Below are 5,240 nucleotides of genomic sequence, written 5' to 3' on the forward strand. Positions count from 1 at the left end.
TCTGCTGAGACATGGAGCGTGATGCCACTTCATAATGTAGGCAAATCCGACATTCAAACCTGAACATTTGCGAAATTGCCACCGAGTGAGAGCCGTTAATCCAGCTTCTGTAATGCGCAAGGAAACTGTTCCTACTAGTTGATCAGATAACATCCATAGTAGTAATCACTTAAGCCAAGAGGAAAATTGGACGAGTTGGTGCAAGTTAACCTTGTCGAACTGTAGTGCATGAAAACTCACGATCGGTACTCACTCGCGCAGCAAACATTTCCTGCTCGCGCAGCGATCGTTGGTGAGCCTCTTGTGCCCCAGTTCGAAATGTTTGTCACGCTCCGAATCCACATCGTAAGAACGACAGCATATTGTCACGCTTTCTGGTATGTAATTGATAGACACGGCATTTCTAGCTGACAGAGACAAAGCTCGCAATAATGGAGATCACTACTTACTCAATTGTGGCAAGGCAGCGCAATGCAGCATCCTCGCCTTCGACGTCCAGGTCATGGATGTTGTTCGAAGTAGCCACGACGAAGTCGCTATGGAGCACCGGTTCGCGTACTACGTTGTCGAAACGAAAGCTGCCCGACTCGCGGTCATCGTCGTCGGTGTAGAGACAGGAGACGAAAGCCCAAGCCCGTTCAAGTAGTTCAAGCGTGCATCAGCCGGTGGAGCGTTCCAAAAAGCACCGCCAAAAACTAGAGAGATTTCGTCCCTAAGTCACCTAGGTACCTAGCTGACGGCAACAAAAGGATTCCCCGACAGCCGTCACGAGAGGGCCACCCAAACGCTATAGCCGAAACATTAATAAACAGGAGTTTATGATAAGGCTTTTCTTGTTGTACAAAAAGCAATGATTTCTATTATTGTACTCAGACGTAGCAGTAGTTAACGCGTTCGCCCTTTACCAGTTTTTTAAGTATAAAACCGGAACTTCCGCTTGTGTACCGTTTAGGCTACGGAAACACGCAGCGACTCGAGGGAGGGAGCGCAGACGAGCGAGGCTCCGCCCAAGAGCGCCGGCGGAAATTTTTTCTTCATTTTTTTCTCTCTGACGTCTGGGCGCAACCACGTGGTCTGTGCCGCCACTTCCGGTCGGCTTGCGTCGTTCTCGTCGAGCGGAGCCGATGTGTATCGCGCGTGCTTGAAAACTGCGAGTCGGTTTGGCAATGTTGGGTGTGCACCTCGAACGCCGTAGTGTTTTCATCGCTTTGCCAACCATGGAAGCAAACCTGCGCGCTCGTTTGGAATGAATGACAGCTGAGATCGGTTTCGGCCCATACTCCGATACACCGCCTCGTAAGACGGCACTGGCAGACGACCCCGAAGCGCCGCCATTACCGGACGCCAGCATTGTTATCGGAGACATGCTGCACGGCTGCCTCGGTCGGTCGTGAGAACGTGCCGACGATGCAGTTCCCAGCTGACGAGGCAACACTCGAACGGCTGCCACTCTCAACGGCAACCGGCGATGGTCAAAAGCACAGAAATATTCACGTTTTCGGCACTGCGCATGGCGAAGAAACGGAACCACGCAACTACGAGCAGACGAGCTGTCGGTGAGACCGGAAGTGCTAATATTAATGTTTGTTCCGGGTTTTTAACGTGATAACAGAATATAAACATACATATTATCTACTTATTGAACTCAAAATTAACAACGAAAGTAATAATAAGGGTGTTATCGTGATTATAACATCAGCCAATGGTGGAACTGCCGACAATCGCGTCATATTTTGCGGACTAATACATCATTTGTCGAGAGAAGAGGGAGCGATTTTCAGCTGACTTTGAGAATTTATTGTAAATTCCAGGCCATGCGCATCGCTATAATATTTGGCTCGCGTGTTCTCGGGAGCCTCGACTACCGATCGGCAGCGCTTTTTGAGCATGCTCGAAAAAAGTTGCAGGGCCCCTTTAAGAACTTCAGCTACCGCAAGGGTTAAATCATGTGCATCGGCATTAGTTGTCGGTACGGAGATGTGCCACTAGGGGTTAATGTGAGTGAGAGGCGTCCAAATCAAGCGGTGCTATATCTGCCAAACAACAGTAGACATACAAACAATAAACTACTTCTGTGACGACAAGTTTCACTTTCGTGTTATACCGATTCCTATGACGGAGGGATCAGCCATCATTTTTTGACATGAATACATAACAAATCGCTTAGCTATCTGTATTTTTTTTTCCTCCATGGTTGAAGCGCTATCCGTGCCTCTCTTTTGCCGAGCTGTGAAAGCTTCGCGACGTCAAAATCAGGTTGAAGAAGAAAACCGGAAACAGAGCGCGCGCTGCTCACCGAGCTCCGGCCAATGAGCGTCGGCTGAAATAGACAGTCCATTATATGAGACACACCGAGAAAATCTCTCCCGGTGAAGCGACGTATTTTATGTCCCGATTGCCCGTTCGGTTTAGAACAAAAGAACAACGGCGGCGCGCCGCAAGTATTGCGTGGCGGCGGCGGCGTCATCACTTTTCGGAACCTCGGCGGCGGCGCAAACGGCGTGAGAAAAAAGAGGCGGCGGCGGCGGCGGCGGACAGGTCTACATGGAAGCCATTGCAGTCTCCACTTGCTCAATAGGTGGCGAAACTAATTCATTAGTGCTCCTCTCAGCAAACGATACTATAAAAGCTGAGCTTCACTCCCTCGCATAGGCGCTGTTTTGACACTGAGAAAACACCAGGCACAGATAGTGGGCCCGTTTCATTCCAAGTAAGAACATCTTTGTTTTTAATAGCGAATTTGTTCACCAGTACGCAATACATTTCGCGGAATGGGAGGGGACGGTCGATTTTGCCCGGTTCGCGTCCGCAGGTAGACACCGTACGCAGACGACATGAACAAAAATATTTAAAGAACAAAACGGCGCAGCTGGCGAGGATTTCCTCGTCGTAGCGTGGTTTTGCCAAGGTATATGTAAACTGGTAGCGTAACTTCCGTAGAAGCCCACGTGTCAAGCCGGTGGCTAGTTGTTGCAACAGTCGCCATCTATGTGAGGAGGGGACAAACAGAATTAAAAAAAAAACAGAAAAAAGATGACGTCACAACCGGAAACGGAAATGACGTCACGTTTTAACGCGATGGGCGCGAAATTATGAAATTTTTTTCTATAGCTCCACGTTCTTTTTCTTATCACTATGACGGCTCCATAATGGAAGCCTGCAAGATAACGGGAAGACGAAAAAGACAGATTTGATAAATAAGGTGTATTTTATTGGCGAAATATTGCAGTTGAACAGGATATTACCCCAAAATATATAACACAGAAATCAGAAGTAGCATAACAATTCAACGTGCACACAAACCTTGGACACGTGTTGCTCTTGCATCCGTAGACAGCGCAGCGTTTCTTCGCGTAGCGTGGCGAACTCATCGTCCGGAAGGGCGACAGCACGCCGGCCGTGCGCTGAAAAACCAGTCACTGAAACGGTTCCCGATGGCTGCGATGGGCTATATTACCTTCTGCCAAGTACCACGACTAGAAAACAACGCTTATGCGAGGAAATCACCTACGGACGACAGGCACAAACCTACTGCGCATAAACGAGCGACGCCATTTGCATCTGAAAATGCACAAAACCGTTGGCCCATATTACCAGACTGCCTGCATGTGCCCGCTCTTTCTGAAGATAAACGAAAAAAATTGGCCACTCAACCACATACCCAAGACTAAAGTTTGAATAAAGTAGTCTACTAATTTAAATCCTGACAAATAAAATTAAAACTAATGAAAATAAACGTTTAATTATTTTGTTGTTTTCATTATTTGCCCCCCCCCCCCTCACCTAGTAGCGCTTTAATCGTCACGCGGGTGTTGATGTTTATCGCAATAGGTTTCCGACCACTTTTCGTTCCGACTTTCGCGACGTATTTAGATTGACCTTGGTTTTGCTTCTGCGTTAACCCCCTGCGCGAAATCGAGGAAGCTGGGACACTGAGACGGAGCAGCACGTTCACGTCGAAGAAAAAAGGGTAGAAAAAGAGTGACGGGTCGGCAACACAAACGCGGATACACACAGCGAAAGCAGGAGTGTCCAGCCACATTCGAGTTTTCATTCATGTCCATGCTATGGATGCACAATCATTTGAATCTACAAATATTTCATTGCCTCTTGAGTTGCTCTGCATGTTAATAAGATTTTATGATGAGTGAAAAAAAAAAAAACTTGGAGGCGTTGTGGTCAATTATTTGCGAGAATCTAGCGATAACCTCCCTTGCTCGTGCGAAAGACAGTATTCTCCAGTGCTGAGCGAGTTTACTGAAAAAAAAAAGATATCTGCAAAATTTTGAAAGAAGCATTTGCGTAGATAGCTTATTCAGTGGTATGCCTGTTGATAAATTAAACCAGTGGCAACTGAAAAATTACAAGCTATAAAGTTCGTGCGAAGCGAGTTCATTATTTAAAAACAATTTTTTTAGAGCACGTTCGTGCCTTCCCTACTATGCGCAACAGATCTGTCCACATGTGCCTACTTGTGGGTGTTCTTTGTTGCGTTAACTGCGAATTATCTTAAAACAGATAAGAAAGTGACGCACCGTCATTGCGAAGTTACAAGAATTGTAAATATGCTTAATGAATTAGTGGTTAATGAATAAGTGGGAAAATATTAAACTATAACAAATCAAAGGGAATTGACATATCAGGTGCCCATATGCTTTAAGTTGGTGATTATAACGTCCTCGAGCTGTAAAATACTAGCACCCCGGTTAGCTGAATTGGTAGAGTGAGCATCCCTGGAAGGTATTGGTCTTTTGTTTGAATCACCGGACCAGGACAAATTTCTCGGCAACTAGGGAAGCTTTTGTTTCCGAGAAATCCGTATAGATCTCCTTGTAGCCTTGTACTGCAAACGGATAAACGATAATTTTTCCTTCTTTGACCTTTCTTTGATCTTCACTTTGCTGGAATCATCAGAACTGATTTCCCAGAAGGAGATCACCTATGGGCATTATCTGACGCTTCGTTCGCTATGTGAGCATTGTAGCGATGCAAATTCAGTCATTGCGTTGTAAGAGTGAACACGCGCCTTTCATAGGCAGGATAGAGAGAATTCTACAATGTAGCGGTAAATAGAATGACATTTCAAGGACTTCAAAGCGGAAAACACGTTCTATTCTTTTGAATTGCGTTTTCAAAAATACCTCCTTCCCTTTGCAGCACTTTCCTAAGCAACAGTGCAGTCACAATAGTGTTTTTTTTACACTGTACACGTCATTGTTCTGAATGCAGACACGCTTTTT

The sequence above is a fragment of the Rhipicephalus sanguineus genome, chromosome 11 (assembly GCF_013339695.2).
Source record: "Rhipicephalus sanguineus isolate Rsan-2018 chromosome 11, BIME_Rsan_1.4, whole genome shotgun sequence".
In the NCBI taxonomy this organism is placed as follows: domain Eukaryota; kingdom Metazoa; phylum Arthropoda; class Arachnida; order Ixodida; family Ixodidae; genus Rhipicephalus; species Rhipicephalus sanguineus.